Source organism: Schistocerca gregaria, chromosome X (genome assembly GCF_023897955.1).
Source record: "Schistocerca gregaria isolate iqSchGreg1 chromosome X, iqSchGreg1.2, whole genome shotgun sequence".
NCBI classification, from domain to species: domain Eukaryota; kingdom Metazoa; phylum Arthropoda; class Insecta; order Orthoptera; family Acrididae; genus Schistocerca; species Schistocerca gregaria.
The window spans coordinates 249611838-249626095 of record NC_064931.1 but is presented as its reverse complement, the minus strand read 5'-3'; the positions used below and the strand labels follow the sequence as shown (position 1 = coordinate 249626095).

General features: G+C 45.7%; 1 protein-coding gene across 3 annotated transcripts in view; it reads right to left on the bottom strand.

Moving 5' to 3' along the window:
* Window positions 1-255: 255 nt before the first annotated feature.
* LOC126299027 (uncharacterized) overlaps window positions 256-14258 on the bottom strand; it is an 84833-nt gene continuing 70830 nt past the window's right edge. For all 3 annotated transcript variants that reach the window (XR_007552707.1, XM_049990669.1, XM_049990670.1), the window contains 2 exons: window positions 926-1044; window positions 256-799 (listed from right to left, as the gene is read on the bottom strand). The gene's annotated coding sequence lies outside the window, so the exon portion shown is untranslated. The remainder of the gene's footprint in view (window positions 800-925; window positions 1045-14258) is intronic.

The following is a 14258-nucleotide window of genomic DNA, read 5'->3' as shown; positions in this document are numbered from 1 at the left end:
TGTAGGATGAAGTACATAGGGCGTACAGAATCTAAACTTTTAATGCTGTGTCTGCCACCCCACCGTCAAGACTTGCAATGTCTAGCCATTTAATTGTCACATGCAAAAACAATAGAAACATACCAACAGCTTCCTATTATAATCTCACTGTTTCATTATTGTGGCTTTCATTTGTCAACTAGGTAGATGTAGGGTGACATTAACACACATTCTCCTTCTCCTCCTCCAGTAATTTCTACAATGAACATCTGAGAGTAAAGAAACATTCACTACATGTTTTTTAAGGCTAGTGCCAATGCATCCACGAGTTTAAAAAACATTACAATATTATGCACAGTATGTATCAAAATGTTTTTAAAACAATTTATTACATCAGTAATGAAGGATTCTCTTGTACAAATCTTAGGATATGTCAAGAGCAGGCAGATAAAAACTTATCAAATTACACCTTATGTATACATTGGTAGTACATCACAGGTAAAATACTTATCTGGCTGTTATATGTAATTAAGCCAAATACATAAAAAATCTTCCTTTTATCAGTATCACTTACTGATGTCACTGTCAAATTAGAAAAAAGAATTAAGAATATAACAGTTGTCATTAAGTTGTGTAAGTAAGAAATAATCGGTTATTTTAAAATTTAAATGATAAGTATCAGAGTAAAGTTTACTGAAATAAACCCCTCAGAAGTAGTAGTGCAGTATAGTATCTCACTGCCAACATACAGATGAACAGTGGACTATAGATATAATACAATGGAGAATCTTTTAATGTCTCTGGAGAATCGGTGTAGACACTGGAAAAAAAAAAAAAAAAAATTAAGTTGGTTTTGCACAAAACCCACTGCAAAGACCCTCTGTAATTGGTCAGGGAAGAAAACAGGGCTAATAATGAAGAATCTGTGCTGAATTTTAATACTTACCTACTCAGTACCCAAAATTGAAAGAACACAAGGTGAGTACACGTCCAGACAACTATGTAGACTGGGAGAAGCATTCTGTACACAATTCTGTAGTTGCAATATTTGATTAGTTTTGTCGCCTGAAAAATAAAACAAATTCACTATTCTCAAACACACACACACACACACACACACACACACACACACACACACACACACACACACACACACACACACACACATTGTTCCTGCATGTTGAAGGTGGTGTATGGCTTAGTCACACAGTGCAAGACATTTCAGTGTGGGTCTAAGTAAGAACCAGATATTCAGACAAACTGATACCTGACCTTTTATTAAGGAATTAACTGACATATGCACTAGAACCAAAAACTAGGTACAAATACTGGTACATACAATTTTAGCAGTATCTACCAAAAGATTTCTATTCTGTAACAAATGATTTTGGTGAAAAATGCATTAAGTATTTTTGAATATTTATTTCTCTGCACTACCCACTTGTTCATAACAGATGCTATTGCAATTTTTCTGACTACTGATGTAAAAACGATACAAGATTATGCATGTTAATCCAGATTCTTTCTACTGAGCTTTTACAATTTTTTGTTATGTTTTGCTCTAGCGTGCAAACAACTGGGGTCATATGCACCCAAGTCAAAACTATAGAACACAATTGGAGAGAGGAGTTAAACTACTATATGTTAGTCCCAGTTTAAATAATGGAAATCAGCTAAAAAACAGGCATGTGGAAAAAGGGCTAAAACATACACCATACAGAAACAGAGGCCCAAAACTTAAAATTAAATGACTTTCACCATATTGCTTTGGTCGTTAAAAAGTAAAATGGAGTTAACAGCCCACACTTCATTAGCTAAAATGGCCGATAACTCAGACAGCAAACCCAAGAAGAAATGTAAACCGGTAAAAAATGGGTAGTCTGTAGGGAAGTGGTAGTTAGAACTTTGGCTTCATGTATGCAATATGGTGGGGTAGCGCCACTTCTCAAATTGCAATGGCTAAAAAGGCAGTACCAAATACGCAGATTAGTTCAAACAACCTCCTCTGGGCAGGAGGGGCCGAGAGGACGTCCAAGCCACTGGGACACCACATCTTGACAGAGGGCAACACAGAAATCAGTGGAGGGAATAAAAGAACATGTGGGCCGAGGGACAATGACTGCAGCCTTGGCAGCAGCGTCAACAGCCTCGTTTCCTGGCAGACCAACATGACCACGAACCCACAGAAACATGACACTAGCTCCACCAAGAGTAAGCAAGTGACAGTTTTCCTGTGCCAACTGCACTAGGGGATGGACACAGTGAGTGAGTGAGTGGAGGACAATTGAAAAGAGTTGTCGCCGGATGTACTCCGTGGCCTGATACAGGGCTAAGAGCTCGGCTGTGAATACTGAGCAATGTGGTGGAAGCTGATATCTAAAGACACGAGTGACTGTGGGGTTGGGTGTGCCTTCATCATTGGCAGAGACCCGTCAGCATATACAAAGGTACTATCGTGAAGTTCCATGCAAAGGTCGTGAAACTGAAGGCGACAGAGCAAGGCTGGAGTAGTGTCTTTAGGAGGTGAGTGAAGGCCATGGTTAACATGGGATGCTTCATGAACCCAATGTTGTTAAGGGTTCACACCCCACCAGGGAAGGTGCAGGTAGTGTGAAGTTAAGCCACCGTAACAAGTGCTCAAAGTGGACTCTATGAGGTAACAAAAGCGGGACACACCCCATATTGGTGATCAAAGGAATTGTCAAAGGTGGGGTAGGATGTGTGGCCACACATGGCAGACAAACGGCTTGCATACGTGCTGAGGAGAAAGTCACAGCAGTAGGACAATCTTATTTCAGCAGCTTCAGCATACAGACAATCGGGCTGGTGTAAAAGGCTCCCTTGGCTGAATGGACGCCATCATTGTGGATAGTGCTGGGACAGCGTAAGACGGATGGATGTGCGGACAGAAAGAAAGCACCCATAGTCTACTTTTGAAAGGACAAGGAACTCATACAAACTGAGGAAAATGGTTTGATCAGCACCCCAGGAAGTGCAACTAAGGACACACACAGGACATTGAAGGACTGTACGGCGAGCTGCCAGGTAAGACATGGCAGGACCAAGGGAGTTTCATATCGAGTGTAAGTCCCAGGACTCTCTCAGCTTCAACTAACAGAAGGGCAAGAGGCCCATGACGTAAAGATGGTGGGAGAAAGCAATTGCATTGCTAGAAATTCATACCAATAGTTGTCACTGGAAAAGTGAAAGTCATTGTCGATACTCCAGGAGTAAAGATGATCATGACATTGCTGAAGACGCTGCTCAGTGAGACAGGTCCTTGAAGTGCAATACATGGCAAAGTCTTTAACAAAAAAGGGGCCGGAGATACCAAGCAGGAGACGGGACATTATGGGGTTAATGGCAATAGCAAAGAGGACGACGCTCAGGACAGAACCCTGAGGCACCACATTTTCCTGGATAAAGGTGTCCGGACAAGGCAGAAACCACATGTGCCTTGCAAACTCTGTATTTTAAAAAAGCCTGAAGGAAACAGGGCAGGCGGCAACAGCACCACCATGAGTAAAGAGTACAGAGGATACCAGTCCTCCAGCAGGTGTCTTACGCCTTCTTCAAGCGAAAAACCATGGCCACAGTCTGGGATTTCTGCACAAACCATTCTTGACATAGGTGGACAAAGTAATGAGATGCTGAATTGCAGAATGCCATGCTCTAAATTGACACCATGCGTTTGTTAGTAAATGTCGAGACTTGAGCCACCACACCAGCTGGGCATGACTCATATGTTCCATCACCTTGCAAAAACAGCTGGTAAGAGATGGGGTGGTAGGTACAAGAATGGTTTTTGTCCTTACTGTGTTTAGGTATGGGTATGATGGTGGCTTCATGCCAGCATCCAGGAATGGTGACCTCTGCCCAGATACAGATGTACGTGTTAAGCAGAAACTGCTTGCCAAGGTGCTGCAACATCTGAATGTGGAAGGGAATTTGGCCCTGGAGCGGACAATCGGGATGAACTGAGAGCACGATCTAGCTCCCTGGTACTAAAGGCAGCGTTGTAGCACTCACGATTCGGAGATGAGAAGGGTTTCGACCAAATTGCCTCCCTCATTTGCAATGAAGGAAGGCAGGGTGATAGTCCGAATAGCTCGAAACTTGCCCAAAATGGCGGCCGAAGGTGATGGAGACAGCAATAGGGTCCACAATGACATTGTCAGTGACTGTCAGGATAGACGTTGGGGAATGGATCATGGTTACACAGAGCTTTCAGAGGTTGGCCCACATGACAAAGGGAGTGGAACTGTTAGAAGACCTAGTGAATGAAAGCCATCAAGCTCTTTTCTATCCTGACGAACACGATGACACTTTGCACACATCTGTTTATAATAAATGTAGTTTGCCAGCATAGAGTAGTGGTTAAACACGGATAGCACTTCTACGTGTGAAAATTTTGTCACAGCATGCCTCAGTCCAAGGGACTGGGACACAACTTGTTGGAGAGGAAGTGCTGGGGATGGAATGTTCTGCAGCAATAGGGGTAAAGTTTGGGAGCTATTCGACCTAGTCATTACAATTGGGGATATCTTGCTCTTCCAAGGTCGTTAGGGGGTGAGAAGCTGCTTGTCAGCCTTAGGAAGCTGTCATTTGGGCATTCACGCAGATTGGGTGGAGTCAAAACAGACAGCACACTAGAAATGGTTGCTCAGAAAGAACAGACCACTCAAGACAATGAGCAAGCTGGGCAGTGCAGAAAGATAGGTCCAAATGGGAATAGGTGTGTGAGGAGTTGGAAAGTAAAGTAGGTGCTCCAGTGGTGACGCAGAAGAGGTTAAAATGGTTAAGGTGGCCAGCCAAGAGGACAGCTCTCTGACAGGTCCTGGGAGAACTGCAAAGGGGATTATGTGCATTGAAGTCATTGAGTAGCAAAAATGGGGGAGATAGCTGCCCAATAAGCAGAAGGGAGTCTGCCCTGGTAACACTGAATGATGGAGGGACAAATGGTACGGACGGAAAAATTCAGGTAGGGGAGGAAAAGGCGAATTGCAACAGCTTGAAGATGGGTAGTCAGGGAGATGGGTGGACTATGAATGTCATCCCATATGAGATGGAATGCTGACTTCAGGGGAAGGTCAAAACCAACCCAGAAGAAATGTGAAAGCTCAAAGCGGTCACAACGGCCCCAATTTCTTTTCATGATGGTAGAGTACAATGGGATGCTGTGATGCTATAAGCATCCGTAAATCCTGTGTGACCAAAGGCCGTGAATGTTCCAGTGGAGTAGAATCATGATGCATAAGAGATGGCTGTAGGGGTGTCTCCTAGGTGGCTGCCAAGTTACAGCCTGTGAAGAGTCACTACTAGAGGACCTGCTCCATAGAGTCTACTACTGGAGAATTAGCTTGCTTGTGCTGTCAGTCTGTGGAGTCAAACGCTGAGGAATGGTTGGTGGTGCACATTGGCATCACAGAGGCCAGCTGACATAAGGTATCATGTGGCAACACCATCACAGAGCATCTTCGGGTTGGTGAAGGAGAAGACCGTTTGTCTTTGGTGAACTACTTCGAGCCTTTCCAGTTGGGGAAGACTGATGTTTGGCTGCATGGATGGAGGAAGTCCTTACTGGAGTACTACTCCTGTCCTTTTCAGTCTATTAATTGTGTAGCTGGTTCCTTTGCCACCTTAAAGCGAGAGAGTGACAGCTTGTTGCACAGCTGGACGGGCTATGACACTGGGCGATTTCCCAACCTCAGAGCTGAATTGGAGGTTGCATGTCTGCGTGGCCATGTCCTTCATGGAACAAGGGGGTAACAAGAAAAGAAATATAGGTGCAAGATGGGAGAATGCAGGGTTTGCGACTAGCCAGTAGCTTGCGAGCACCTCGGTAGAGCACTTTCTTCACCCGCATCTCTTGGACAGCCCGCTCATTAAGATACATGGGCCAATACCAAGATGAGGCAGCATGGGCGCCATTTTAGTCGATACAGCAGGGAGGATGTGGACAACCACCCTCATGTACATCCCTCCAACAGGTGACATTTGGCTGGGTGTCGACAAGTAAATCTAGTGTGGTTGGAACGAAGACACTGGTAGCAGCCAATTGGGTTCAGAATATATTGCTGGACTGTGATAATTTCACAGCCTGCTTTGATCTTTGACGAAAGCACCACTATCAAAGGTGAGAAAAAAGGGTGTGGGTGGGTACAAAGGAGGAATCTACCTCTTTCATAACCCAATGGATGGCAATAACACCCTGATCAGGTAAGTAAAACTGGATTTCGGTCTCTGTCACACTGTCTAGCAGCTAGTGTAAATGACACCACAGGAAGAATTCAAAGTTCAATAGGACCTTGACATGAACAGGGTAACAGTGAATAAGTGAGGCAGCAAGCAGTTGTGCTTGAGAATCACAAATAGTCACAAAAGCGAAGTGCTATTCTGTAAATGAGAGCAGGATTTCACAGGGCCAGCAATTGAATGAACACCTTTCTGAATAATGAACAGATTTACCGTGGTGAAGGACTGACCATCTTCAGTATGTGACTGTGGTGCAGCAGGAAGGGTCTTTGCATCGTCAGCCTCATTTCAATTACCTTTCATAGACATTGATTGGGAGATGATCAACTCATTGTGAGAAAATCACCATGACTTCCAGTGTGTGTGACAGCATGCTCCTTCCAGCTGTGGGAGCCCTTCACAAGGGGGCACACCCACCTTAGGTGATTGTTCACACATCAGGCCACACATCCTGAACATGTGATGGAGGGTCCAATCAGCAATTTTGGAAGGTTACAGCTCAAGCCATCACCCTTCCTGGGCCTGGTCTCAACCAGGGGTTGTGTGCGAACCCTTCCTGTTGAGCCAGCACTGGGAATTAACTGTTTTCGTGTAACCTGTTACATGTCTTACGTGTGGGCCTACCTTCAGGAGCGCACAGGGAGGAAGAGAAAGAGGAACCTTAAATGCCAAAGCAGAGAAACAAGAGAAGAGAAACAAAAAAGGCAAAAGGAGAGAAAAACAGTGGCGAGACTGTTCGTATGTCAGCGACAGAAAATGCACAACATCCCCAGTAATATCCCAGACATGTTTGCAAGTGAGGGGAAAAATAAGAGCAAGAGGGTAGACATGCCGCACAGAAGGAAGACATGCCGCAAAGACTGGGGCCCGTGGTAAAGCACGAACCCACCGCGTAGTAGTGAGCCCCTGTGTGGGAGAGGTGGCGGTGTTTGTACAAAATTTGCACATACTAATGAAAGCAGTGCTATGCCCCAAAAAGTTTGGCGTGCAAATTTCGAATAGTCAAGGTTTTATTTCTACAGCAGCCAGGCAGTAGAGGCCAGCATGACCAATTTGCTAAGCACTTAAGCAGTGTGATCAAGAGTTGAGTACAATTTTTGTAACTTTGGCATTTGTCCATGAACAAGAAACTTCCACAATGCAAATTTAGCCAAACCTAGCAACAATGCAAAGTGAGCTTGTGGAAGCTGACAGGACAACTAACACAAAGCAAACCCATTCACCCCCTCCAAAGAGGACTGCATCGAAAGCGTAGCTGTAAGAGTATAAATGAGTATGGGGGTCGAAGTGTTCAGTTATGCTGCTGTTCTGTCTTTAACCAGAATGATGACAGGCTTTTGAGTTTCAGAGAAACCATGACCTACCTCGGGTGATTACCTGTCCACTGATTGACTAATCAAGGTCTGGCGATGTGTGCCTACTTGTAGCGTAGCAGCTGCAGAGCATGGGAACCTTCACTGATGAGGGGAGGTTCTGCATGGGCCGGACCTGGCCTGTGAGGGCCTTAGGCTGATCGACTGCAAGCTGTGAGATCCAGCTGGGTGAATCCTGCCCTTGTGCCCTTCTTGCCTCATTGAGGATTGTTGCTGTCACACCCTGAAGAAGATGGGAGGAAATAAGTTGGTTGATTGGATTGGAGAACGGGACCTAACTACCCAGTCATCAGTCCCTCCAACCTTGGAGTAACAAACTGATAAAACCTCACACTATGAGTGTGGACGAAAATGGCAACAAAATTACACATTATTGAAGGAAGGAAAGAAGGTGGAAGAAGAGAAGAGGTAAAGAAAGTGACTAATGACAGGGGTATGAAGGAAGCAGCACAGGTAGACAAGATAGACATGAGACAAAACAGACCCCATAAAGAAAGGAGTGGGAAGGCAGAGGATGAGGGTGAACCACAAAGCCCAGTCAAATTGGGGGAAAGGGGGAGTTAGATGCCCTGCCATCCCCTCCATCCACTGTTAAGGTTGAAGGTCCTGACCCCTAAATAAAGTGATAAACCGCATCATGAAGAAATTGTAAAACCGTATCAGCTGCTGCCAGGGGTAGCGAGTAAGGGAAGCTAGAAACTCCATCGCATGTGGGCTAAGTTGGTACAGTCCAGGAAGATGTGAACCACAGTCAACATTAATTCACACCAATGGAGAGGGGGGTCCTCACAATGGAGGAGGTAACAGTCAGCGAAGTACGGCCAATGCGAAGGCGGCCAAGGACAACAGAAGCTTTATGAGAGACCCATAAGGAGGAACGACACATAGTTGTCGAGTCTTATCACCCTGAACTTGTTTGGTGAAAGAGTGTGCCATTCTGCATTTCTAAGTCCCAAAATGTGACAACGTAATGCCGAGCGAAAGTGTATTTCTGGAATGCCAATAGCAAGAGATGGCCTGCTAGCAGCTACTTGAGCCAGTCAATTGGCAAGTTCATTGCCAGTGGTCCCAACATGGCCTGAGGTCCAAATAAAACCACTGAGCATCCACATTGATCAAGAAGAGAAAGGGAGTGGGGTGGCGAGGGAGGCACTGGCTGATAGTGTGCAAACTGCTCAAGGAGTCGCTACAGATCGTGAAGTACAGTTCTGCACAGAAGCGGACATATTCCAGTGCAAGCAAGATGGCTACCAATTCAGCTGTAAAAAAACCACAGACATCTGGCAAGGAACGAAGTTCCATGTGTGTCACATTGTAAGCATAACAAGTGTGATCAGTAACCATGGAGCCATCAGTATGTGTCACTTTTGAACCCAGGAATGGACTGAGGAGACAGTAGAACTGGTGGTGAAGGGCCTCCAGAGGGATTGAATCCTTTGAATTAATTGGGAGATTAAGACAGCTGTGGGCAAGAGAAAGACCATGGAGGGGTACTCTCATGAACGGAGAAAAGAGGCAGTAACAGGAAGTGCTGGAGCTCAGAAAAGAGCGACTGAATGCGGGCAGCCATGGTAAGCCCACATCGTGGCTGCAGCTGCTGGAGGTTTAACTCCATGTCTGGATAAAGGAGACCATAATTAGGGTGCAGCAAATATGGAGTGTGTAAGGTTGGTGCGAAACTCGCAGCGGTTGAATCCTTGCCTCTGCGAAAAGGCTAAGCACAGGGATAGTCTGGAAGGCACCCATCTCAAGTTGGAAACCACAATGGTGGAGGACCTCCACAGCGAAGGCGACGCAGAACCGTAGACAGGACCTCCACAGCGAAGGCGACGCAGAACCGTAGACAGGACCTCCACAGCGAAGGCGACGCAGAACCGTAGACAGGACCTCCACAGCGAAGGCGACGCAGAACCGTAGACAGGACCTCCACAGCGAAGGCGACGCAGAACCGTAGACAGGACCTCCACAGCGAAGGCGACGCAGAACCGTAGACAGGACCTCCACAGCGAAGGCGACGCAGAACCGTAGACAGGACCTCCACAGCGAAGGCGACGCAGAACCGTAGACAGGACCTCCACAGCGAAGGCGACGCAGAACCGTAGACAGGACCTCCACAGCAAAGGCGACGCAGAACCGTAGACAGGACCTCCACAGCAAAGGCGACGCAGAACCGTAGACAGGATTTCCATAGTCTAAATGAGACTGGACCAGTGCTTTGTACAATTGCAGGGGAATGGAGCAGTCTGCACCCCAGGGGTTTTAGGGCACTCAATTACTGAGGCCATTAGCACCCAGTCAAAAATGCAGGGGCACATATAATACGGTGAATTTCAAGGGGGGGGACACACAAAGTTCTTACTAAGACGCAGATAAAATAAAAGAGTTAGATGTCTTTGTGTAAGTCCATCAAAGTAATAAAATGAAGAATACGAGCAACTGCTCGAGCGTCATCAGCTAAAAAATAAGCTAAAAAATGGCCGCAGGATCAGCAACCTCATTCCCAAGCACTCCTACATGGCCTGGAACCCACAAAAACCTAACAGGAGAGTCATCACCAGCAAAAGAATGGAGGGATTGCTGGATCTGTTGCACCAAGGGATGGACCGGATATGGAGCTCCAAGGCTCTGAAGAGCCTTGACTGAATCAGAGCAGAGTACATATGGAGAATGGCGGTAGCGGCGGACATACTAAACGGCCTGAGAGAGAGAGAGAGAGAGAGAGAGAGAGAGAGAGAGAGAGAGAGAGAGAGAGAGAGAGAGAGAGAGAGAGAGAGAAGATCGGCTGTAGAACGAACACTGGTTGAGGAGCCGGTATTTAAAAGTGACGTCCCCGACGACAAAGGCACAGCCGACACCGTCAGTTTTGGAACCATCAGTGTAAATAAAGGTATTATTGGCGAGTCGCACATGGAGTTCGACAAATCGTGAGCAATACACAGCATCCGTATTAGCCTCCTTCAGGAGTGAGCAGAGGTTATCATGAATGCGAACCTGAGCCTGGAGCCGAAGTGGTGTCAGGCTCTTACACTCTCTGAAGGTGGCAGGGAGGGCAAAATCCAATTGTCGAAGCAGGCGACGAAAGCAGACTCCAGGGGGCAACAGGGCAGACACATACAACCCATACTGACGGTTGAGAGAATAGTCTAAGAAGGACTAATAAGAGGGGTGGTCGAACATTGAGAACAGCCCGCAGGCATACCGACAAAACAGTATGTTGCACTGGTAGGTCAATGGTAATTCGGCAGCTTCAGCATAAAGACTCGACGGGACTGGTATAGAATGCTCTGGTTGCAAGACATAACCCTCAATGATTGATGGAGTTGAGATGGCGTAACAGGGATTGCCGAGCAGACAAGGCTCCCATAATCTAGCTTTGATCAGACTATGGACCGATAAGCAAAGCAGGGCAGTGCGATCCACTCCCCAAGATGAACCACTCAGAACACTGAGGACATTATGTGAACGAGTAAAACGGGCAGCCAAATAAGAGACATGCGGAGACCAACAAAGTTTCCTGTCCAATGAGAGCCCAAAAAACTTCGTCGACTCCACGAAGGGGAGAACAACGTGACCGAGATGTAAGAATGGTGGAAGGAATGCTTTATATCGCCAAAAGTTGATGCAAACCGTCTTCTCTTCAGAGAACCAGAAGCCATTAGCCACACTTCATCAGTATAGGTTGTCAAGACAATGCTGAAAGCAGCTCAAGAGGAGGCATGTTCTCTGGGCACTGCAGTAGATTGCGAAGTCGTCGACGAAAAGAGCCTGAGAAGTTAGGTGGAATGCAATCCATAATTGGATTGATCGCTATGGTAAAAAGGGCTATGCTCAAAACGGAGCCCTGAGGCACTCCGTTCTCCTGAAGGAACAGGTCGGTCAATACAGAACCTACACATACCCTAAACATTCGATCTGTTAAAAATGAATCAGTAAAAAGGGGCAGGTGACCACATAGGCCCCACCTGTGCATAGTGCGGAGGATACCTCCTCTCCAACAGGTATCTTAAGCCTTCTCCAAATCCAAGAAAACAGCTACTGTTTGACATTTTCTCGAAAAGTTGTTCATGATGAACGTCGACAAGGTCACAATGTGGTCAACAGCGGAGCGGCGTCGACAAAAGCTGCATTGAACATTAGTAAGTAGCCGTCGAGATTCAACAATGCAAACCAACCAAGCGTTAACCATGCGTTCCATCACCTTACCGCCCCATTTCTCTTAAAAGCTGTGTCTAACTAGAAGGAAGGTGTCTATCCTTCGTGAGTTTGGGTATGGGAACAAAGATGGCCTCCCGCCAATGCATGGGGACATGACCTTCGGTCCAGATGTGGTTATAAGTATGATGAAGAAAGCTTTTGCCTGCCAGAGAAAGGTGTGTCAGCATCTGAACGTGAATGGTATCTGGCCCCAGAGCAGAGGACCGGGACAGTTCAAGTTCCTGCATGGTAAAGGAGGGCATCATAATCTTCCAGATCCAGCAAGTGAAAGGAAGGTCACCGAGCCTCTTCTGCCTCTTTTCTGGGAAGGAAGGCAGGGTGGTAATGGGCGGAGCTTGAAACCTCCACGAAAAAGCGGTCGAAGGTGTTGGAGACATCCACAGGGTCCTCAAGTACCTCATTACCTGAGGTCAGGCCAGGTATCGAGGAGTGGGCCTTAATGCGCGACAGCTGGCGCAGGCCACCCCCAGACAAGAGTAAAACTGTTAAAGGAGCTTGTGAAAGAGTCCCAATAAGCTTTTTTGCTGTCTTTGATGACTCTACGACATTGCGCTCTGAGTCGTTTGTAATTAATACAATTCGCCAGCGTAGGATGGTGGCGAAACGTGCGTAAAGCACGTCATCGAGCACAGATAGCGTCTCTGCAAGCCTCATTCCACCAGGGGACTGAAACATGACGCGAAGATGAGGTAGTACGAGGAATGGAACGTTCAACAGCATTTATGATAACAGCCATGAGGTATTTGATCTGACTGTCACAGCTGAAAAACTCTTTGTCCGGAAAGGTCGCCAGGGAGGAGTAGAGTCCCCAGTCAGCTTTTGGTATGTTCCAGCTTGAGGGAACGAAGGAAGGGTGTGTGGCGTCGCAACTAGTGCGAGCGCACAGTTTTCTATCAAATATTTACTGTGAAATGTAGACAGACTGTAAAGTAGCCATCAGATTAGCATATGTGCTGTAGCGGGCAGATTACCGGTGTCCGTTCGTCTGACGTCACGACCATATGGCATGTCTGTACCGTGAGAATGTAAGACCTGTGCGCTAACTAGCCGCGTGTATAACGTGGAACTTTCATCTTTAATAACTTCTAACTGAGGAACCTGAGGAAATTAAAAGTTAATATACTAGTTTCTGTTATGAATAAAAATAAGTCATCCAAATTTGAGCTTTGAAACCTGCATATTTTGGAAATTAGAAAAATCTTACAGAAAACGCAAATTTCTACAATTTTCGAGTCTAAATAAATACCATTATGTATAGATCACCTTCAGTGACCATCCAACTATGAAACAAAATCACCTTCCGTGCTTTTGTATTTATTTTGAGAATTTTACTTTTAGAAATTCACCTATAACTTTGTTAAAACCATAAATGTTTTGAATTTTTGTGAACAGTTATTTTATATGAGTAGGTGAGAGTGAATGAGTGTGCCTGAGTGAATGAAAGAGGGACATTCGCCATTCTTTGCAAGTGTATAAAATCTAGGTTGGAACTCGCAAGTGTTCAGACGATGTAACCGTGGGAACAGAGTCGCCAGTGGTTCCCCATCTTAGTGAATGTCGGATGTCCAAGAGTGTATGGTATTGTACAAGCAGCCAGAACGTTCGCGAGTATTTAAATAATTTCTGGAAATAAAGTAAAGTCTAGTTTTCCTTTCGGTTTGTTAAATTATACAGTAAATTTTGTGTAACAAGAAATCATGACGTAAATGATTCAGAAGTCATGACTGGTGCGTGCTAGATCTTGGCGCGAGGCGCACCCAAAGAGTTAATTCTGATTGGCTGTGTGATGTGTGAGCCAATGAGATGCGAGGACGGTTAGCAGACTAGGAGAGTGAGTCGCGAGTGGATGAGGAGTCGCGAAGGAACTGTGATCGAGAAGAGACATGCTTGATGTGTCCTCGCGAATAATGTGTAAAATGAAGTCATAAAACGGCTTCATCGGTTCGGTACTGTGCGATTTGAGACTGGAAGAGTCCAGTAACGCGTAGTGTGAGTTTGAGCGAGTTGTGACTTTTCGTTCCGCGAAAGACGCGAGTAACTTTAATAATTAAAAGCGTGGCGGTACTTCGTAAACTTTTACTAAGTGCTTATGGCGAGCATTAACGTTAAAAAACGAACTATTATTGAACATCGACTGCAAACGTGTATGTTAGAAAATCGTCTGTGTTGCAGTTAAGTAAATTCCGTAACTTTGAAAGCTAATTCTGGCGGGGTTTGAGTGTGGATAGAATTGTGAACTGAACTTTCTTCAAACGTAGATTAGCGGGCTGATGATCAGGCTTAAAGACAATAAAGAGCTTAAATAGAATTACCAACTTCGCGTTCTCGTTTGAGTAAACAATTACTACCATTCCAATAACTCAATTTATTTAGGAAGATTGCTCATAGATTGTATTTCAGCAAACATGTATCGCGGCCTCCGGTGAGCGGCTATTA